At 37.5% G+C, this 23,919-nt stretch overlaps 1 protein-coding gene across 10 annotated transcripts in view; it reads left to right on the top strand.

Annotated features, from left to right (window-relative positions):
- Nucleotides 1-23,919, top strand: part of FARS2 (phenylalanyl-tRNA synthetase 2, mitochondrial) — a 254,089-nt gene that overhangs the window by 16,353 nt on the left and 213,817 nt on the right. For 3 of the 10 annotated variants that reach the window (XM_084508251.1, XM_084508254.1, XM_084508253.1), the window contains exon 3: nt 20,279-20,377. The exons of 3 other annotated variants lie outside the window; for them this stretch is intronic. The gene's annotated coding sequence lies outside the window, so the exon portion shown is untranslated. Of the gene's footprint in view, nt 1-7,219; nt 7,268-8,546; nt 8,624-20,276; nt 20,388-23,919 lie in introns of those variants that run through there. 4 more of the 10 variants (XM_084508257.1, XM_084508255.1, XM_084508258.1 and 1 more) reach the window with 4 other exon arrangements.

Genomic DNA, 23,919 nt, shown 5'->3' with positions numbered 1-23,919 from the left:
AGGAAGCCACAGCATTAACAGAGATATGTGAACCATTCTTTCTGTAGAAAGCTGTTTATGGTAATTCTTGAGGGAAGAGGCCCGTGTTGTCTGATGATCCTGGACACAAATAAACTACAACCTGGGGAACGTGCAGCAGCACTAATGACTGCTATGATCTGTGGATTTTCTAGTCATCATCATTATCTCTTCTTATGAAAGGTAGTAAATAATTTTTAATTTAATTGAAATTTGATTGTAAATATCCAGGTACAAAGGCTCTGTCTGGACTGACCATTGCAGCTCTGGACGCTTCCTGCCATTTCTTGGTAGCAACAGGGTGTCTTGCAAGTGGCATAAAAACCTGAAAACCTCCTTTTCTTGGTTTCTCTAGATGTTACAGAAACAGATACTAGGTTGAGAAGTGAATATTTATGTTCATGCCTTTGTTCTCTTTTTGATTGGTGCAAGGAAAAAAAATAGGCATTTTCTCAATGAAAAGATGAGTGTGCCAGGATGAATTTAGCTCAACAGAGGAATGAAGAACCTTTACTACAATGAGCAACTTTACCCAGATGACTTATTTGCTGAAAATAATTAAGGTTATCTGGATAGCTAAAAACTTTCATCTACTATGCGCCAGAAGGAGCATCTGGTTTGTTTTGCTAATTTGTTTGCTTTGCTCATAGAAGTTTCTTTATTTGCCAATCCAGCCAGGAAATCCAGCATAATTATTTAAACAAAACTCTCCCTAGCATGCTATGATAAGGCCAAATAATTATATAGATCCATACACTTAGAGTGGATGCTCAAAACAGCTTAAAAACAATGATTCATCTGACTTGAGTTGTTTTCTGGACAGAGAACAGAGTTTACCTGTCCAATATTAGGCTGGTTGGACTTTGCCATCATTAGGAGTGTTGTCATAGACTAATTTTTCTGAGGTAGAGTGGAAACTGAAATTACCAGTGCCAGCATCAGCAAAGATATAATGCATTTAATTTGTTCTTCAGATGTGGCTAAAATAATTCCACTTCAGATGTCCATTCTCTTAGGAAGAAATCTTTTTAAGCAGGTAAATTTGTACTTCTAAAGCTATTAGCCACACAGCGCCTATGTTTGTGAGTAGAAATAAGCCTACATAAGCTTATTGAAAGAATTAAATGTCACACAATAAAATTGAGTTTTTGTAGTTACCATGCCATTGATTCTCAACTGTATAAGTTATCTTTACGAGAAAGCAATGCCTTTTTCAAACTACTGGTCCTTCAGGCTTTGTTTCAGATATTTAAGTTGTAATGGATTCATGTGGTTGCTGTACTTCTGTGAAATGATGCTTTCCAGAAGTATAACTGTTATGGTTGGGCTAGTTAATAAGTTCTTTATTTTCAGGGAGGCAGGTGCCAACAATTATGGAATCTGGTAACCTGGATGGAAAGGGATTAAAAACTGCTTTTGCCTCGTGATGAACAGCTACTGAATAATTCTGGGTACATTTGGGAAACAGATCTGTTGAACAAAGCAGTAACAATTTATGGTCACTATGTAGAGTGAAATTTCATCTTCCTAATATGTTGAAGTCTGAACCTGCTTCCACTGAGAGAAATAGAACTGTTACTTCCATGAAAGGTTTTTCAAGCCCAAACTCTAAAACGCTGGAATATTTTCAGGCCTGGGCAGGGAAATTCTTACTAGCTAGCTGTATTTAACAAATGTGAATGTAAAACAAATTAGAAAGCTAAAATACAGTTTAAAATTAAGACCTGGAGAATTACATTAAGTTTTGTTGCTGTCATGTACACTGCTTTTTGAAGAAAATGCTGAATCTTTGAGACTTTTCTTGGGCAGGTTTTTAGCCAAGTGAAATCTTTCTGAAGGTTGTAGTTTAGGAATATATCCGCTTAGGTGATTACAATTTCTGCCGAAGTAAATTAAGAGCATTATGCACACTAGAGGCAGGATGCCCTGCCCTGGGATGAGTCCTGTCCTCATAAGATCGTTGTAATACAGTATTAAATTGTTTCAATGGACTGTAACTAGAGGTCACTGATACCAGTTACGGGTGTGCTTTTTTTCTTTTTACAGTATGAACAATTTAATGCTTGGTAAAATGAGAAAATACATCTTTAAATAATTTTGCGGTTGGACTGTTCTCAAAGTTATGAGAAGTCTTGCACAGCACATGCAAAGCCCTGTCCAAGGCCTTTTAGAAATAAGAAATTATTTGGCTGTGTGCACTAGCTACCTCTGTTCTTTCCTGTAGTGTGGGCAAGATCCGTCTCCCACAGCAATGTACTGTACTCATATCATACTGAAACACAAATGATTAAAAATAAGATACAGTAAACCAAAGGAGTGGAGAGGTGTTTTGCTACTAATGTATTGGATGATTAACTTTATAATAACTTTAACTATTCTCCTGATGCATTTTTACAGTCAGCATTAAACATTAAGGATGCTTGTTTTACATGAAAGTTCTTAATGATGCAGGCTTTGCTCCAAATGTTTCAAATATATTTATTTAAAACAAACAAGCAAACAAAACCACATCTGTTTTTATTGGACTAGAAGGGGGATGCCGTGTAACCTGTAAAATCTGTAACCTGACCTCAGGAGTGTATTGGCTGTAGTGTAAGTCTCTTTCATTTGGATTTAAACAGAATTTTATGTTTGGCATTGTATTTGACAATTGTCACTTTTAAACCAGGTTATTTCAAAAGGTGGGGGGCAATTCATGCATGAAAGAAATAACATTAGCCTTTTTTTGTTGTCGTTACATGATTGTGGGTTGATGCTAAAACAGGAAATACAAAACAGTGGAAATAATTTGTATGTTTAGCCACCCTTTAATGCTGGCTACAGTGTTGTCTTCTGTGCTTCAGCTGGAAGAGCCAAATTTTGCAATTTGATTAAGGTGCTTGACGCTTAAAGAACTAAGTGTCACACTTCAGTCCCAGGGATAGTCAGACTCCTTGTTGCTCTTGCTGAGATACAAAATTTCGAATGCAACCATGTTTAAAAGAATACATGCAATCAAAATAACTTTAATATGAAGAAATAGGTATCCTGAGTATTAAATTAATCATGATTATTAAATTAAACAGACAAATACACTTTCAGTGGTACATAACTTTTCTGTTGCACCCAGTGCAATATCTTTTTGCTTCATTTGTGTGGGTGGTTTTTAAACATGCTGTTGGGAAGTTCTTAAAAATCTGTTCTAATAACTACTGAGGCAACATTGGCCTTCGTACACATGGGCTTTTTACAGAACTCTGTCATGCATAGGCATATCTTTGCTCAGATTTTGTGTTTTGTATTTTGTCAAAAATGATTTTTGTTGTATCCTCCTTTCTCTTCATACATGTTTATGTAAGCATATTTTTGCTGTATGGAAGTCAAAAGTTACCGCCAGACATTTATGCACAAGTATTAATGTAAAGGAAACTGAAGTGATATAACAGCTTTGGATTTCAAAGACAGTTGTGAATGTGTAGAGGTCTGCCTTGTTTGGGTAACTGTGTGGACCCAGATAGTGATTGAATTGCTTTTATTGAGGTGGTATAATTGATGATGTCAAACAAAACAGTTGTTTTTTTTCATCTGCATATGCCATATATAAAAAATAAATATAGCTCTGAATCAAAAGGTCATCTTGAAGATTTCTCAGTCTTGGGAAGTTTGGATTTCTGTTCCAAATCCTAATGCCTTCATTCATTGTTCTAGTAAAAATGATACCTCGCAGCTGATAAAGGTTAGTGCTAATAAAGAGCCATTTTACTTTCAAACTCACAAAGTCAAACAAACCGGTATGCTTTGTTTTCTTTTTCATTCTGTTTCTCTGTGTAGTGGTACTTTGAGAGACTTGAGTATTGCTCATTGCACTGTCTGCCAGCTCTAACCTCCTTTCTCATCCACATTTAGAGTTAACTTTAATGCTGGTACCCGTAACCATTCACTGGGGCCAGCAGAGGAGGTAAACTGAGCTTATACTCTTGTTCTTATACTTCTTTGTGGAAGGAGAGGCTTTCAGATACTGTCATCTCCCCAGGAACAGAAACTTTTTGAACTCTGAACTGCCCCTCCTGCTTAGGGCTTTGTCATCTGTCCATTGAGTTGCCCAGCAACATAAAGGCATTTTGAAGGCAGTGATGATTATAGTGCTTCTGCTTATTTGAGAGGAAGTCATTGGACCTTTCTGTTGCCATGAATTCTTAAAGCTACTGACTTGCCATGTGCTTCCAAGGGTCACCTTAAAGAATTATTTTGTTCGGGGCAAGTAGTTGTAAGACATGTAAGGGACAAATATTTTAAACAAACAGGTCTGCTGAAAGCATGCAAGTAGTGCTGAGGGAATTGTGTTCTTTTATATATTTTTTTTCTAGTGAAGGATATTTATTAGCGTGAGCAGATGGGCACTGCTCATTTTTGGCATTCATCGATAAGCCTGCTACCTCTCCAGGTGGCTCAACAAAAAAATAATGCTATGGCACTGCTCCCATTTTATTTTTATTCCTCTCAGACTAGTTAGTCACCTGTCTCTGTTCCCCTCATTTAGAGCCATCTGCTGGATTTTTTTTTACTTCTGTTTTTGGTTGTTCTCCATTCTAAATTCACCAAGGAATCTCCAATAGGATCTGATGCGAAGTCTTTGCATGTTTGCCTGGCATTGGACAAATATCTTCTGTCCTCTCTTTAGCCAGCTTGTGAGTTTAATTTTCAGCAGCCTGTCCTTATGAATTAATGCATGTAACATCAAATTGTTCTTGTACTTAGTGGACTATTGTACCACTTTTCATTATTAATGTGGCAGTTTTCTTATGTTTAATGTTGAAATATTAAAATAATTAAGTACAAGTGAGAATCCACCATCTTGCAGAGGATCATCTAGATTGAAAAGATCTTCAAAGTCACCAAGTCCAATCAACTGGACCTCCTGAGTCACACCTCTAAACCATGTCTCTTAGTACTTACATGTCTACACGTCTTTTCCATACCTCCAGGGATGGGGACTCCACCATTCCCTGGGCAGCCCATTCCAATGCTTGACCACCCTCTCAGTGAAGAAATTCTCCCTCACATCCCACCTAAACCTCCCCTGGCATAACTTGAGACCATTTCTTTGCATCCTGTGTCACCTGAGAAAAGAGACTGACATCCTCCTCACTGCAGCCTCCTTTCAGGTAGCTGTAGAGAGCCTATTTTTTCCAAACTAGACCTCAATTCTCTGTGTACTCAATATCCTTCTGGCAGTGAGGGGCCCAACACTGAACACAGTACTTGAAGTGCGGCCTCACCAGTGCTGCATATGAGAGGACAATCACCAGCCTGGTCCTGCTGGCCACACTACTTCCGATACAGGCCAGGATGCTGTTGGCCTTTTTGGGCACCTGGGCACACTGCTGGCTCATGTTCAGCTGGCTGTCAACCAGTATCCACAGGTCCTTTTCTGGCAGGCAACTTCCCAGCCACTCCTCCCCAAGCCTATATTGCCGCGTCGGGTAGTTATGACTCAAGAGCAGGACCCAGCAGAGAAGAAGAGTAGAGATTTTTTTGCACACAAGTGTTTGAAACACAAACTTTATCTACATCATAATACATTTTATTTCTTACTTGAAAAAACAAGATTAAGAATGTGCTTGTAAAATGGAAAACCTCTTATTGCAATGTGTGAGACTATGTAGACTCTGTTAGAGCTGACTGTAGAGGACTAACCAACACCTTTCTCAGTATTGTAAGCAAGTCTGTCTGTAGTAGACCAGTAGCTTCTGTTCCACACTTACTCATTTTTCGTGTTGGGGCCAGATCAGCGTTTGAGAGCTCTGTTTCCCTATGCATTCCTATTCCTTCCTCCTTTCAAACTCATCCTTGTTCTCACTCCTTGGTGGGTGAAGCTGCTTCTGTGTATCCATGAGTAGGCAGAGCAGGTGGGAAGTCTCCAGCACTCTCCCATGCAGAGGCTGTTGGCAGATCCTGCTGAAATCAGTGGGTCTGCTCACGCGGCGAGGAGCTGTTGTCTGGTGTGTGCAAACCTGCTTTGGTGAAAGAGTTGAATTCACTTGGTACCACTAAGCAGCTTCAGCAAGAGCTTGGCTTCCCTATCTGTTTGGAGCACCAGCAGTATCTGCGTTTTAGTATATATAAATTGGGCCATGTTCCTAGGTTTATATTTGTGATTGCATTTTTTTTTTGTCTAATATGTTAATAAAGTTGTTACAGGAAACACTAGAAGAAAAGTGTCATTAACTTGAACAGAATGTGAAATGTTTCTGCACATCTTGTGTGGCCACAGGTATAGGAAAAATTGAGACATTTGATCATACCGAACTCAGTTACTTGTTTGTTACTTCTTAGTTATTAAGATTTTTGTGTCATGTTGCACTTAAGGTTTGGGAGCACTGATATTCCTAATCTTGCTGCCTAGTGGTAGTGCTATAAAGAATATGTGTAATATTTGTATAAATAAAGAATATGTGTAATATTTTAGTTTCAGTTCCAATTCCCCTGTCTTGATTATGTTTACTGGAGAACAGCAGAAATGTTTTTTATCTTTTTTTCTTGCAAATGTCTAGAGTATCTTTTCCACCTTTCCTTTCTACACACTGTACTATCAGCACATCTTTTTGCAGCTCCTACTCCCAGCTGCTTCTATTGAGCTTGCATCAGATTACTGTGACTCTGCATATTTCCAGATCTTTCTCATTTCTTGGTTTACCTCTGCCCTTCTTTTCCCCTCCTATTAATTGTATGATTTCCTTCTACCCTGTACCTCCTACCCTTCCTTACCCTGTTGATATATGTAGCTCTTGAAAGAGTTTCTCTTGCCACCACCTGTCTGTTCAAGGAAATGTATGAAAACTCTGTTATCCTCATCATGGTTACTGAATTATTGTCTTATTACCTATCCTTATGTCTAATCTTGCTTTGCTGTTTTAATAGATAGCCATTGTCAGCGATACAGAAAGACTCAAGATAAATGATAGATTTTAGGAGGTAAAGAATGAAATTCTACAAATCTTTTTGGTGGCGGTGGTAGTGTTTGGTTTTATATTTTACTTTATTTTTCTGAGTGGTAGTATAATATCTATCCTGGGATTTATACTCATAATAGATTATCGTAATCAGTTCAATCAGCAGTGGCTCAATACAACTGAGATCTGATGTAAACCACAGTGTAATACCTACTGGGTAAACAAGAGTGAAATTTATAGATGTTTACTAATATTTTCATTTTTTATAGAGTTCTTCATGTGCTCTTGCAACTTTTCTGCAGACCAGTTTGCCTCTGGTGAATGACATGTTTTATCCATGGCTTTGAACTCCTAGTGACTGATTTTTTTTTCTCTATAAAATTATTCTGTTTGGTGACTTTGCATTTCTGTGATATTGAGCTTTAAACTACAGGAAACAGACTGAAGTGACAATGGCAGTCGTTTGTCATTTGTGATGGAGAACCATGTCAACACAGTTGAATTTAGTTTGACCTCAATGATTTTTCCCCTCCAAACGTCAGTACAAAAAAGATCTTGATGTCTTCAGAAGGGATTTCTATACAAAAGGGAGTCAGTGAGTATCTGGATTTTAACACTGATGATCTGGATGAGTAAGCAGTGATATATATTCCATCTGTGTCAGGCAGAACTGCTTGAGGGAGACCTGTGTGTTTTCATCACTGGAATTCAAACTGTTTTTATTTCACTAGTTTAAGTCCCCCATCTCAAGTCCAACATGTACTGCTGATACAGGAAGGTGGCTTTCCACTGACCTCTGAAACGAGACACCAATATAGTCACAGTATGAATCAGTAAAGAACATTAAGATTTTTGTGGAAAAAAAAAAACACAGCTAAATGAGTTTTACAGCTGATGAACACTTGTGCTCCTCATCCTACTGCATTTCTCACAGTTGATTTTCTATTCCAACTTAAACATGTGGAGAAACCTGGTTAGCAGATATAAAATAGGCCTTATTTTGAAAGAAGATTGGCCTCCAGGGTGGTTACAAATAACATGTGCGTTTTAAACCACAGCACGCGTGGCCTAATGCGTCTAATGCAAGGCATATCTAATGAATTATTGCATTAAATCAAGGCTGATAATAGTGAGGAATACCTACAGTCATTTATTTAAAAATTAAAAAATTTTTAAAAAAAGTGTAATAAAACAATACAGTGAAAGTGTAAGAGTTCACCAAAATGCTGAGTGAGCATTTTTAAGAGGGCGTTTTTTTGGGTAAAGCTTACTCATTTGCCTCAATTGAGGCAAATTTGCAAGAGATTCTGTCAGTTCTCTTGCTGCTGTTACACATCTTTATTTATGTTTAAAGTGTTCGTCTTCACTGCTAATGTTCTACTTGGTGCTTTTTTAAGTGGTTGGGCTCAGTCCTACTGTCAGTTAAACCAGCACAGCTACATGAAACATCTGACCCATAGGTCATTGTTCTGTCTCTTACTCTTATAAAGGACTGAGATACTGAAATTATGATCTACAGAAGAAGTGCTGCATGGTAGAGAGGGGATGGCATGCTAATGTGGGAGATCTTTTAATAAAACTTGCATCTTTTTTCAGGAGAGATGAAAATAATAATTAAAAACAAAACAAAACAACCGCCAGATGACTACTTAAGGAAGGTCATCTGAAGGGGGGAGGTAAGTAGGGAGAACCTTCAGTTCTATAGCTCCTTAAAATAAGTGTTTTTGTTTTTAATATCAAATAACATTGCTAAGTTCAGCCATTACTGATATGAAAATAAGGAGTGTTGTATTGTTTAGATCGTCAATGTGAGTGGGACAGTCAGAGGGATTTCATCTATTCTGTTCAATAATATATGGCCAGGGCAGGGCACATCTTTCAGAGAGATATTCAGCTTCAATTTAAAGACCTAAAGTAATGGAAATTAAATCAGATATGTTCACAGGTAATTTCAAAGAAAAAGAGAAATCGGATAATAGAGTTCCTCAGTCAGCTAGAGAAGAACATAAATGAGTATCGGCTCTTACAAACAAATCATATGTATTTGTGTGTGTGCATGTGCACACATGTATACATACACATGCATACAAATGGCACTTACACGAGTGATTATCCCCTGCATCAAATTTGTTACCGACTCCTAGATTGTATCTATCCTAAATCAAGGCATGTGGATAAACCGTTAGGGAACTATTCTGTCCCGTCCTTGCTCCCTCCCCCAGCTCTACCCAACTGGTGCTCTTCCTTTCCAGATACGTCCTTTGGCTCACAGTGTGTGTGTCTGGGGCTTTTCGCATCTTTTCTTCTTTCCTCACAGTTGTTGAAATTGACCAGAGTGCTTCCATATATTCCAACCAGGATTACAAATCATACATGCTTCATCTGCAAGAAAAGTAAACAATTTAATTGTGCTTCCTATTGTCAGGGCTTGCTCTTTAGTTCATGCGTGGTAAAGGTACTTGCATTAACCACTGCTAGTTTCAAGCCATGATTTATTTTTTTATTATTTGGAACAGTCTTCATGTTGGTAGTTGCAGTTGCCAACCACCTTTGTTACTGTTTGTTTAACCTTCAAGGCCCGGTTTCAAGAAAGTATTACAGCCTTACAAACTTACAAGTGTTTGGAAATTTAAAAATTAAAAATAATTTTAAAAATAATTAACTTCAAGACTTTGCATTTGCTTTCTGGGCTTGGGAAATTACTAATTTACATTTCTGTGTTTCTTCTTGTATGCTTACAAAATTAAAATAAAAGGAAAATTCAGTTTCTGCTTCATCATCCCCTTTCAAAAGCTGAAGGCTTTATGTAGAAAGCCAAGAGATACGAGATGCTCTATAAAAATTCAATAATGAGAGAGAAGGAATTCACAGAGACCTCTGCTTTAATTTTTGACTTTGTTTTCAGAACTGGGAGGAGGGCCAATTTTCCTATCGCTAACCTATAATCATTTGGCTTTTTAAAATATTATAAGAAAAGTATCTTCAGTGGAAGACAATTATTTTTCTTTTTTTTTTTTTTTCTTCAAATACCACAATGAAACAAGTTCCTCTTCCTTTCTAAGCATAAACAAACAACCAAATGAAAAAAAAAAAAGCTGATTTTTCCTTTTCTTTCTCAGTTTTTTAAATCTGTTTTATTCCAGTGTGTTAGCACTTGTTGTCCCTTCTGAAACTTTACAAGCTCTTTGAAGTAGTTAGTACAAGTTACACATGCGCACAGCTGCTTAAACCTGTGAATTAGGATAGGAGACACTTCTATTAAAGTTTATGGTGTGTAGATAAAGGCTGGTGAGATTTTCAATTAACTTGAAGGATTAAAGCATTACAGCTATTGTTCCTGCCGTGTGTGAGGTGAGGAAATTGTAACCTGCTCATTAGATACGGGTAGCATTTAAACAGGAAAACTCATTCTGTTTTCTTAATACTTCTGAAATGAGATTACTGTCTGCTTGTGGATTTTTAATAGGTTCCTAAATAAAAGGAAGAACAATTATTAAGCAGAATCAGCATGCAGGCTACTGCAATAAATAGAGATAAGTATCATGACGCTGGAAAGTGGATGTAACAAAATAATACTTATTCTGGTTGATCATGCATGTGGTATGCATTTCAGGTTAATCCGAGGCCCCCCAAAAAACAGAAGTATTAAGTCTTTGGATACTATGGGATCACAGGGCACTTGCCCTGTGAAAAAATGGAAAAAAATCTCGTATTTAGTTTACAGAAGGAACACTTTGGTTCTTGAGGACACTTGCTATTCTGCTTTGATCTGCTGAAGAAGGTAGAGGTGTTTAGTTTCACGCATTAAGGAACCATTGGAAAGTATAAATGCTTTTCTGGGTTACTGTCAGATCAAACAGTGGAAAAGACTAGAGGAGCGGGAAAAGACTTTGCCATAAATAGATATAAAAGACTTAAAGGCTGTGGTCAGAGAAGGTAGGATGTTTACAAAGAATAGAAGAAGTGTTGTGGAGGAGAGTGAGCTCACATATGCCTATGGCTATATACAAGCTTGTTGTTTTGAGAGGGAAGAAAAGGGATTATTGAGCATTTGGATTGAAAGGCTGAAAAGAATGAAACATGGGGAAGTTTTAGAACTAAATACAGCTTTGGAACATTGGCAAAATAGGGGAAAAGAATATAAAAACACAGTTAAGTAGGGCATTGGAAAAATGGGTAATAGATATATAGGGCAGATAGAGTAGGTTAAAAAGAAGGTAAAGTAGAAAGTGTTTCACATGCTTCAGGAATTTTGGGGGAAGTTAATGAAGACTTTTCCTCTCCTTTTCAAATGGTGTTGCCTCCATCATGCCACCCTGCACTGTCTGTGAACACCCTCTAGGTGGTGTTGGGGGATACAGGCATTTTGAGTTTCTCCTAACTATGACTTAGGATAGATGCAATTTTTATTTTTTTTTATATAATGTTATTTTTGACGAAGTGTTGGCATAATTGTAGGTGGTGTTCGAGCCAGTGTGTAGATTTAAACACTTAGATGAGGAAATCAAATACAGTCATGAAGAAAACGGTCTGTTATCCTTTATTTAAAGCATATACTGTAGCATGTTACTCCACAAGGAGTTGTGAGCATAAAACAGAGTATTTCTATGGAACCCATCTCTGATGGGGATTACGTAGGTTTTGACTTTGCTTTTCTTTGGGTTGCGTGCCTGTGTTTCCCAAAGGCAGGATGTGCTTTCAGAGCTCCACAGTTTCCTTTTCTTAGCACAACTAAAAGTTATTGCATGTTCTTTCTGGTAGAGTAGAATGAACAGAGTCCTTCAGAGATTTTTTTAAATTTCTTTCTGTGATGGGCAAGTAGTTGCACCTGTTCTGTTGTTTGAAACAACAATACAATCTATTGCTCACAAATATCTGCTGGCAGAAATGAAGTGCCATTGCAAGAATATTTTTGGTTTGCCGTGTGTAAGAATGGAATTCATTGCTACTGTTTTGCTCTTCTCTACGTTTGTCTTTGAAAACAAAAGTCCTAAAATATTTTTATAAATACTGGAAGGACAGACTTTGAGTAGCCATCCTTTCCCTTGAAAATTGCAAAATATTTTAAAATGCTCTGCAGCATTTTAAAAACATGCGGCATTGCCTCTTTAATCATTATTGTGTAGTGAGGGCACGCTGATTTGTGTTCTGTGGAGCGTATTAAACATTCTGTTGTTGCACAGGCTTAAAGTTAACCATGCAGTATTACAAATAATGGCAACAAAAAGAGATTGTACCCTGATTATCTCATCATTAGTGCCATATTTTCAAAGAAAGTGAACAATTTATAAGATAGTACACAAGCTGCCATTTAAGCTGTTAGTGAATCTTGAGTGGAACGCAACATCTTGTGCTTATGAGGCCGCATGCTATGAGAAAAAGCACACGACACTGCCAACCTCTTACAAGTGTTCCCTTTAGAAAAATGAAATGAGAATTTAGTTTTTCCAGTCCCCATGAGTCCTAATGTCAGAGTAAAAAAACCAAGCTTCAACTGCAATTGCATCATCCCACCCTGTGCCACCACTAGCTGAGAAGTCCTGCAGGACTTACATTATGACTGACTGTAGTTTCCAGATGGTTTTCAATAATCTTTCCTATGTATGTCTGTTTTTTAGTGTACTATACTCCATCCTCGGTGAAGGAGTGCAATAAATGGCGATACAATACCTTTGCTCGCACAAATCTAACCTTGGTTTGATGGGTACAGGTATACATGAAGAATCATAGAGTTTGGACGGGACCTCTGGAGTTTGTCTAGATCTCAAAGCAGAGTTGACTACAGCAGGTTGCTTGGGTTGTTGTCCTAGTTAGATTTTGAATATCTCCAAGAATGGAGAATCTGCAGTCTGTGCCAGTGCTTGACCACCATATTTTTTTTTCCATAAGGCTTAAATGGAATTCCTTGTATTCTAGTTTGTGCCCATCGTCTCTTCTCTGATTGCTGAATACCACTGAGGGCTCCAACTTATTTACATCTTCCCATCAGGTATTTATGCACATCAATAAGATCCCCTTGGAGGCTGAACATGCCCAACTCTCTCAGCCTCTCCTCATATGTGAGATACTGCAGTCTGTTAATCATCTTTGTGGCCCTTTGCTGGCCTTCAATGCCAAGCCCGTAGATGGACACTACTCCTGGTGTGTGTGGTCTTACTAGTACTGAATTGAGGGGAAGGATCTCTTCCTTTGACCTACTGCCAACCATCTTCCTAATGCCATCCAGGGTGCTATTGGCCTTCTTTGCTGCAAGAGCGTATTACTGACTTACAGCCAAATTGTTTGCCATCAGGATCCCCAGGTTCTTTTCTGCAAAATTGCTTTCCAGCTCTTCAGACCCCAGTACATAATGATGCATGGCATTGTTTCTCCACAGGTGCAAGATTTTGCTCGTTTCTTCATTGAACTTTGAGGGTCTTGTCAGCCCATTTTTCCAGCCTGTTGTCATCCATCTGAATGACAGCACATTCATCTGGTGTATCACTACGCTTTCCAGTTTTGTACCTGTGCACTTTCTGAGGGTGCACTCTATCCATGAGGGTGCATTGACCTCTGGGCCGCTCTACTGGTGACTGGCCTCCGTCTGGACTTTTGTGTAGGTGATTGCAACACTTTTAGCTTGGTTGTTCAGCCAGTTTTCAAACCACCTCGCTGCCCTCATTTCTAGCCTGTACTTCATCTGTTTGTTTATGAGGATGTTACAGAAGACAGTGTCAAAAGCCTTACTGTAGTCAAGATGAAACAGATCTACTGCTTTCTTCTCACCCACCAAGCCAGTAGTATCTTTGATTTGAGTATCTTTTATTTCTCCTTCATAAATCCATGCTAATTGCTCCTAATTCACCTCCTTGTCCTTCACTTGTGTTGGAGATGGTTTCCAAGATCTACCGCCTTCCGAAGGTTCGAGGTGAAGCTGAGTGGCTTGTAGTTCCCCAGGTCCTTGTTCTTGACCTTCTTTAAGATAGAAGTTTTCTGCCACATCTGTCTTCAGCTAAACTTATCTGAATAAGACCTTTAGGTTACAGTTGCCTTTTTTGATGTAATTTGCCTATTATTTTTGTAAAGACACATTTAATTTAGACACTTCAAATACAATAATGCCATTCATTGGATTTAGCTTTACTATATGTTGATCAAATCTTCACCTTAAAGTGGGGTGCAGGTTAAATTAGTACTGAATATAAATAAGGCAGTATGCTAAAAGAAGTGTAATATATCGTGTCATTTTTTTCCTCCCTTCCACTTCATTAGCTGGAAGGAGCTCAGGTTAATTGAGAGTGGGAACTCTATTCCAGACTACCACCTTTAGAGAATAATCAGTTTTTCCTGAGAACATCATGAGGAGATTGTTAGGGAAGGCACTCATAAGTGCCTGCCTTTGATGCACATGAGAAATCATTTATGTGAGCTAGCAGCTCCCTACCCATCAGTGTGAAACTTAGCAACATTCATTTCGCTCATGGAAGGGGAAGCTTGCAGATCAGTGGGAGCAAAACAGGACACCAGTCAACTGAACTGATTTAAGTCGTAATTAAAAATAGATTCTTTTAAATGAATAGGCAATCTTGTGTACTTTTTGTTATTTTCTTGAAAATGTCTGGTTCCCACTGGTTGGCAAAAACTGAAATAAATTGTTTGGTAAATAGCTGTAGTCTGTTATGCTAAGTTAGCATTAATTTTGCTCAACATAAGGCTATATTATATTAAGCTATATTAAGCAGTTACAGAACCTAACACAAATTTAATCAGTTTCTTAATATTTATACATTTTTATTTTATAAAATAATGCTTGTTACATTTCTTATTTATCAGCTAATGGTCAATTTTCATTTTGTGGCATGTACAATTGCATTTGGATGGAAATTTGAAATTGTTTAAAAATACAGAAACCTAATGTTATACACTTTTTCCTGCAAAGCATATTATACAGTTGAAACTAATGGAGTAGACTAAACAAAGGCAGTATCTTTAGTGAATGGAGCAGATTGTTTTGTGTATTACAGCCTTCTAGCTTATTTAATTAATGTATATCATCTTGAGAAGGAAATGTACATGTGCTTTTGGTCTGACAAAGACTTTATGATTTTCTTCTGAAAATTTTGTGCATGCAATACAGTGGCATATGATTTTTGAAACGGCAAAAAAGGTGTTTGTATTAGTTTCATTTTTTATTTTTTTTTTTGAGTTACTGTGATCTGTTTTATTATAGTTAAGTATTCCTAGTTGTTAGTGTGTGCTTGTTCTACTGTGCCAGTAGTTGGTGTCCCCTGGCTTTGCTTTGTTGACAGATTTAAGAATTTAGGGCACAAAATGTTTTTAGGATCATCTTTATTTTGCCAAAATAGAAGAAAAAGCACGAAAAAGCTTTCTATGAAATGTCTCTCTTATTTTCACTCATTTCTCTTTGGTTGTGTGTTGTTTGAGTTGAGGACTCTGTGTATGTACAGAGCTTAGAACAGTAAGCTTCAATCCAGGCTTTGATCCAGACTTCTTCCATTCCAATAATATTAATTATTTGCTCTATGTGAACTAAGGAACATACATTTCTTAACATGCCTCAGACAAATATTTAATTAATTCTGTCTTGGACAAATACACCTCAAAGCTTTTTTTGCCTGAGAAAATTTAAGATCTGAAAAAAATTACCCTTTCCCTGTGTTCTCAAGCTACTGATGCAGATATTCAGCACCGGGTGAAGAGAGAGCCCTTGCACCTTCCCAAACACAGTCTGGCATCCCCACATTTCCCAGCCCGTGGTGTGGGGCTGCTCCAGTCCTGCAGCCAGTCCCACAGTGTGCAGCACCCACAAGAGGGAGAAGGGCCAAGGAACCCCATGGCAGCATGCTTGGGGGCTAGATGCGGCCAGTACTCCAAGGCTGTTTCCAGAGGACAGATCTGGGTCTTTTTTGGTGTTTCTGTGAGATTAGGACTACCTGAGGTGAAGGCAGGCTTCGTGGTCCTGGGCAGCCTGCTCTGAGTGGTCCTGCTTGAACAGGGGATTGGACCAGATAAGCTCCAGAGGTCCCTTCTCACCTCAACCCTTCTGTGATTCCCAGCAGCTCTCAAGTAAGGAAACACCTCTGTGGTTTGGGCTTGTGATGCCTGGGCCAGCAGGTATCTCCTCTTAGGTCTGAGGGTCTCATCCCCATCTGCTGTGGACATATGCCAGGAAAAAGGCTGCAGGTTTGTCTCTTCCCTTTGCGTTAGGAGAAAACAAAGGCAAATTTCGTATTTCACACCACCTCAGATGCAGACCTTTGCAGTAGGTCTCCTTCCTAGGACATATTGCATGCAGTCAAACCCCAAGATGACTTCCTGACTGTCAGGAGGAACCCGTCTTGACTGAAGCAAATGGTTGCTGTGAGTGTTGCAGCCTGATTGTCTTCAGTGCTGTTTTACTGGCGTATTCTGATGGTGAATTAGGTCTAGCATATGTAGGGACAAATAAAGAATGGAATAAAGTATACATGTAAGTATATGACTGTATATGACTCTATGAATCTACCTCAGGATGTGCAGTGTCTAAAAGGTTAATATCATATGTAATAGTTAATGTAAGTGCTGGCAGCTTACGTGCTGAAGTGGCTTTTAAGAAATAGCTGTATATGTACTTACCTTGCTGACTGTCAAAATCTGATTTACATATGTTGGTGAAATTACCAAGTGAGTAAAAATGAGATATTGGAAGAGGCAAAATCCTTGGTATTTGGTTTTTGTTGTGGGAACTCTTTGATCTTTAAATCAGTTTAACAGCAGTACGTAATACCATTTGCTAAAACAGAGTATATATTTCATGCTTATGTTTAGGGAGTCTGGCCCATCAAGGATGCCTTAAACTATAGGGTTCCCCAGCCCTGTTTTGCTGTTGCAGTAGCCACAGCATCTTGCAGCCCTGTACATGTGTGCAGGCAGAAGTTTTGTATTATGCTGGGGGTGCTAGTGGTCTGCTTTCAAGTGGCTTGCTGTGATTTGAAAATCCATTTCTCAAATGGGTACTCTCAACATTGCAACTCAGTGTTCAAAAAAATACATTATTACACCTTTGTTATCTAGAGCTTTAATTCAGAATGTAATGAAACAGCTGGACAATTGTTAGTTGCTGGAAAGGGGAAGAGGATTCTGCGGTTACTAAACTTTCCCCTTCTGTATGTAGGCACCCCCTTTACCCAAACCTGTGAAGTCTGTAATTTCTGAAGTTATTTTTTTGTCAGCAAAAAATAATTTTGTTGTTCCCCAAGTTGGAAAAATCATCTTCCTTGTGAGATACTTTCTGAATAACTCTGTGTGTGTGTTTATGTGCACGTATAGGAACCTCTTGGCATTCATGAGGAATGCTCTGGGGAGGATGAGGACTCGTTTCAAGAATGAGGACTGACTTTGCAGAGTGATACTTAGAAATTTTTCTGCCATGTGTCTTACTACATTATGTAGGGCCTATATTTGCTTTGTTTCCACAACAATCAGAAAGTCTTTGGCTTTGCTGAATACTTTTATTAAGCCATTACTAGATACTTTTTTAGAACTTCTTGTCTTGTACTGCACATTCAATGCTGATGATACTGATATAATGAAATCTGACGTGCAGGAAGAACGGAGCTAATTAAATAAACAGATGCCATTCAGATGGTAAAAGACTGTTCTAAACTAAAAGACTGTTCTAAAAGTACTTGAAAAGGGAAATTAACATTTTTATTGAACAAGTACTTATTCATCTTTTAATGTAAATTGTTATTATTCTGTAGTGCTACTGCTGCTTCATCATCTGTTACTGGATCTTTCTAGGGCCAAATCTTTTCAGTCTCAGTAGTGCTGCTGAAGTTAATATCAACTGTTCTGCACAGTTTCTGTACACAAATAATGGAGAAAATGAGTCTGATCACTTTCTCTTCATTTTCTCCATATATTTGTCCATATTGTACTGAAATTTACTTGGTAAAAGGATTGGCAATAGAAAACTTTTCATCAAACTTTGAACTATTGAATTGACTTAGGTTGTTTTTATAGGAATTCACCAGGCAGATGTCCAGAATGAATCTGTATGTCACATAAGGTAAAAAAAATATACAGGGTGATTTCTTCTTTCAAGAAACCATTCCTTTGCATTAGGTTCATTCCACAAGGTGGCAAATTTAATTTGGGAGTATCCATTGCTTACGTTGCAAAGGAAACGAAGAACGCTCAGGATTTTATGGAGCGTACCTTTAAAAAAGAGAAATGGTTTAGGAGATTGTCACCTTCTATTTTATTTTATTTTATTTTACCTCTTTTATATACAAATCTGCTAAAAGTATACTTCATTTTACATTAATGTAGTCATGGGTTGGAATTCAGAGAGGAAAACAATTTTTCCCATTTTCTGCAAACACAATTTTAGATACTTTGAGCATTGACAATGATTTTTGCAAGCTGTTATCTTCATAACGTGCAGAGAAAATAAAGGGCTTCCCTTACATTTTATCACAATTTTAAGTATATTTTACATTAAAATTAGTAGATTGTGTCCCACTGCCTTTGCTATTGCTAGGAAACTCTCGCTTTGCAGCCAATCCACATTGTTTAAGTTGTCAAGCAACATGACATTTGAACACGTGAATGACTTAATTTTCACTGGGCTATGCACATGCTTACCGCCCCATAAAAAAGGATTCAAAGAAGCATGGAGGTTCAGATAGCACTTGGATGGCTTCAAGTTTGTGCTTATGCTCAAATTCCATGCATGGAATCATGCATGAGAGTCTAGTCAAAAGTCCCATAATTAAAAGGCAATTAGAAGACTGTGAGATAACTTTGGGCAGGTCTTATGTTTTTGGGGGTTTCAGTAAGTTTGAAAAATGTACCACTGAAGCCTAATTTTTTCTCACGTGCAAAATTAGCTTTATTCAACTTTATGTTGGTACCCTCTGCAAGCCCAGAGAAGGGCCTTCTGCAATGAAATGCTGAGCAGAGTTTAGTTTATGATTTCAACAGAGAGAGTGAAAAATCAAGCAGACTCTCAGCTGATGCCAAGAAAGACTTGGCAGGGAAGGAAGGAATTGGTTGATTAACAAATGGAAATTCAAGGAGAGTTAAGACCCCATGTGACCTGTGAGCAAATGCCCCAAGTGTTACATATATGGGACAATGCAGTTTAACATCTTTAATGTAAATATCCCCACATGTCTATGCTCTTTTTAATTGTAGCATCAATCAAATTCAGATATTTGAAATTTAAGTCAGTGATGGCTTATGTTGTAAGGTATAAAAAAAAGTTTGTTTTTTTTTTTTTGTGCTAGTGTGTATGAATTTAACTGGTGTTGCTTGTGAGTCACAACTGGTAATCTTAAAATGATGTCAGTAAGATTTTTATGCTATACACTCGCTATGATGTTTGATATACACTACACCAAAAATGTTTTACAGAAAAGAAGTTTGTTTACTAACTGTTTAGAGGGTTTTACATTTTTATTGTAGATAACTTTCATTTCCCTTATCTGTAAATCTAGGCTTTAGTTGTTCATTGCTGTATGCAGTCCAGAAAGGGAGGTATTTTAGTATACTTTCAAGAAGCCTGTAAGAAGTACATGTAGTAAAATTCAGTACCTAAACAAAGTGCTCCTAAGATTTAGTACCTGAAAACTATAGGAAATAAAAACATGCTCAGTAGCAAATGAAAGCAAATATTTCCCATATTAAAAATATGTAACGATTTGTAGAATCATGCGATAGGTTTGTAAAACAGGTTCATGATTTATAAGGTAGCATTGTCTGTCCTTCTTCAAAAGTCAGAATAGTTCCCAGAGAAAAGGCAGAATTTCTGTGTAAAAGCATGAAAATTGGGAGTGGCTGGCTGGGCAGGCTATTTACGTAAGATGATTAATTTATACCTGTGAGGGATGCAGTTCATTTGAAGTAATTTAAACATTTAAGAGGATTTTGAAATATGATTGGTTTCCAAGAGTCATAGCCTAAATACTCTGTCATATAAAGATGTTCTAGAAAGATGGATGAACAGGACTTTCAGAAACTCATGTGGTACAAAACATGGAATGCTAGTGGTCTCACATGATGGAAAATTCACATATTCACTTCAGATCTGTATTTGGACAGGAAATGAATTTAAAAACATCTAGAGTGTTATCAGTTCTTGTATTTTCTCTGCCTTGCGTCTTTAAAGTGGGTTTCTTAAATTACCCAAAATATGTAATCCAAGCCAACTGAGCATTAATAAGGTTTTAAGAATAAATTAATAAAACTAATATAGGAGTTACTCTGAGGCTTAAACATGGTATAAAACATATTCTTCCAACCTAAATATTGCCTAATTCTTGTTCATTATTTCTTTTTGTCAGACTAGAAGTTGCATACCTGTGAGTAACCACTTTGCTGTGAGGCAGACGCACAAGTGTGGCCTTATGAACTGCACCTCAGGACTACAGAACTGCCATTAGGTCAGTAAGGGTAGGAAGAACTGCAGATGTGATTTTTCCCTTATTACAATAGGTGGACAGTTCCAGCTGTCAGATCCCTGGGGACAGTATGTTTCTGTTGTGCTAAGCCTGTGATTAGCATGCTGTGCCAGATGCCCCTTCTTTTCCTTCCCAGGGAATTGTACCCAGGTTTCCTACAGAGAGTGTCCACAGACTCTTCTGGTGGGCTGTCTTGTGGGACTGGGTGACACAAGGTTGTAAATATGTTTGAATTGGCTAGCAGAGTTTTGTAGTTTCCACTTTTTTTTTTTTTTTTCCATCCCAAGTGAAGGCTGTATACCCAAAAAGCATTAAATCCAGAGTTTGTATTCTGGACTACTGAAAAAACATCCCCCTAGGAGTCTTGTGCACACACCTTACGTTTACTAGAAGCAGAACAACACAGGATGAGTTTGTTCTGGCTTGAGGAGACTTGCCACTAGTAACAATGGTTTCAAATGGAAGCTTTTTGGAGAAGAATGAGATTTTTTTTTATATATATGCTTTTTTATTGTACTTTCTTGAGTATATTGGGAACCTGCCTGACGTAGATAGATACATTAGAATCTAAAAAGGATGACATGCTGTAAGAAACAAGAATATGGCCTGGGGAATTTTCTTTAGCAGCCAAGAAGCAGTCTGCTTGCCAAGTGACTCCTTTTGTATCCTTGTGTATGCGATTTTAAAATAAAATGGTCTACTTAACAGAACTGATAGAGGGAAGGAGAGAGAGTCTTCCATTCTGGAAGGGTTTGCGTTGGATCCCCTTTGTCTGATACTTATATTTCTGATGGAAAGATCAATGGGAAGTCTATGAAGAGAAGAGGAAAAACATGTTGGAAGGCATAATGGAAAAACTTTTGGTAGGGTTTTGCTTACATTCTGGCTTCCACTGACCTGGCTTCATTCAGGGAAGGGGTTTGTGAACAGCTATGTATTTCTTCATCAGGTCTGTCTTGGAGCTTTCTTTCTCATGGAATGCTTTATGCAATCAGGAGATATTTTGCATGATGGGTGTTTTAAAATTTCTTCTGTATTTTGTTTGTTCTTTGAAAAAATATGTGATTTTAAGCTGCTTTGTAAGAGGACCTGTCCGTTTACTTTCAAATCTAAGCTTAGTTTTCCTACTGGTGTGTTCTTTCTATAATCACTGAAGAGTGCAATGCTCTAAAACACCCTCTGTTGAGTGCTGTTTGCTGACTGGCTACTTCAGGCTCTAAATGTTACTACCCTCCTCCTTTTTTTTTTTTTTTTGTGACAAAATGAGTCTATTTGAAACAGCCTTTTTCAGAGAAACAAATATGTTATTCTATTTTTTTATGTTGCCTTGATCCTTCCCACTCTCGTTGCTGAGTAACTAAATTAATACTTTTACTCATAATATAGTAGATTCTGTGACTACAATTTTCAGTGCACCCTGAAAATTCCTCTTCACTGGGAGCACTGTATGGTTTGTAGCGCAGTAAGAAGAGTTCCAATTTCAGAATTGAATTTTTATTTTTTTCAGTTGTCCTGTTTAAAGTTTTTCTTCAGATGACTTTCTTTGTATATCTTGGAAACACATGAAAATGTTAAGAACATTGGCACATGCTGTGTATCTGATATCTTGCACGACTTTTTCTTGGTTATGAACATTTTGCAACAAAAGGCAGGTGTTACTCCAGTGACAGATCTTAGAATATGAAAAACATATATATATTTTTGCTAAGAAACGTAGGACACAGAAAGACAATTACTTTTTTTTTTTTTTTCCCCTCTGCTTTTGCCAGTGCTCACTTTTATTAACCTTTTTTTACCATGAAATAAAACAACAGTGACAGAAGAATGTGAATCACTGGGGTGTGCATATCAGAAGTCACTAGTTAGGAGCCAGTGTTCATACTTTATAGCAATGGACAGAAGTGAAAGCCCAGTGAATATAACTTCGGATTCTTTCTTGCATGTCTGTTTGAACGTGCTTAGGGTGTTAGAGTAACAAAACAGAATAAAACTTTTTGCTTTAAGAAAGGGGAAATATTTTATTTTCAATTTCTTCAAGCAATAAAGTTGCAGACATCTTACAGATTCACATTGTGCTTAATGTTTAATCTTGCTGTAGTCAAGAGTCAAGCCAAGATAAAATGTCAGTAAAGAACGGAAAAACACTGGCACATAAGACAGAGACAACAGCGAGGTCATTGTTTGTTTCAGTGTTATCCATTAAAATGTTCAATCTTTAATATTGTATTGAATTTAAGTCTCCTTATTCTCAAAAAAGAGATTAAAGAGAAAGCAGTAGAAGTTCCTCAAGAACACGAGCAAAGGGAATGATGACTTCTGTATGAGAGATTAAAAAAAAAAAAAAAGGTGTTTTCAGTGTGTCCAACTGCAGTTTGAGAAGTGGAGTAAAAATAGTATTTTGTTAGCCCTGTGTGTTTTTCACTGACATCTTGAGTGTCTCTCCATTTATTTCAGAGGAAATTTCTATGTAGACAGCCGAAAATTCTTAACACGTGGGGTGAAGTTATGAATGGAAACGCCTAATACAAATGGATTTTTCTGCCTGTCCTGAACCATGGAACAAGATCAGGGGACTGATGGAAATGCAACCGTAATGCATCTTTAGTAAATCAAATATCATTGTTGCGGCACCCAATTATCAAGCAGTGTTTATCTGAGTGACCACTGCAGCTTGTCTACAGCTCTATTTCCTTTTGTATAAAAAAACTGCTAATAGATTTTGTTGTAATAGGAAGGGAACATTGTTGTGTTGAGTTTTGTTTACTGGTAGTACACAGCTAGCTGCGACAGTCAAACTTTTTAATTGGTGTGGTTATTTGTACTCTTGCCAGTTAATCTGCGAACAGGAGTACCAGTGAGTGGAATAAAATGTGGAAAATAATGCTGTGTTTTATATAACACCTGCCATACTCTAGAATGTTAAAACATTTAGTAAATAAATGCTGAGATAGATAAAATATGACAGTGACTACAAGCAGATACATCACCTGCTAAGCAATTTAACTGGCATAAAGCCATAAGCACCATTAAAATTGCTACTGAAAGAAAGATTTGGCTAGACCTCTAAGGGATGACATGCTATTATGTCTTTCATTAAGAAAAAAACCCCACAACATAGAAATTACAAAATAACAAACGAAAACAAGACTGAAAAGACCTAAGATACTGTCTATTCTATTCTTTGGCCCCCAGATTTTATACCTGTATTTTAGCACAGGTATCTAGAAATATGTATGAAATAATAAAACAAAAGTGGGGGCTGCACAAACCCTCTCTTAACACAGTTCACTCCATTTGTAGAAAGTCTTTTCCTAGTAACTTTTACTGTTTTTTCTGACTTCGTTTTAGGTACATTGCTGCTTTTTCTAGCCAGCACACAGTGTACAACTTTCCTTCTGATTCAATTATGATGAAATTGCCTCAGTTTCTTCTTCAATCCAGATAGTCTCAGTACATTCATTCTTTCTACATAGTTCATCCTTTTAGAGACTTGATAATTTCTGCTACTGTCTTCATGTGTTTTT

The sequence above is a fragment of the Aythya ferina genome (genome assembly GCF_964211825.1).
Source record: "Aythya ferina genome assembly, chromosome: 2".
Lineage (NCBI taxonomy): Eukaryota > Metazoa > Chordata > Aves > Anseriformes > Anatidae > Aythya > Aythya ferina.
The sequence above is the reverse complement of the archived record's forward strand: the minus strand, read 5'-3'. Positions and strand labels throughout refer to the sequence as shown.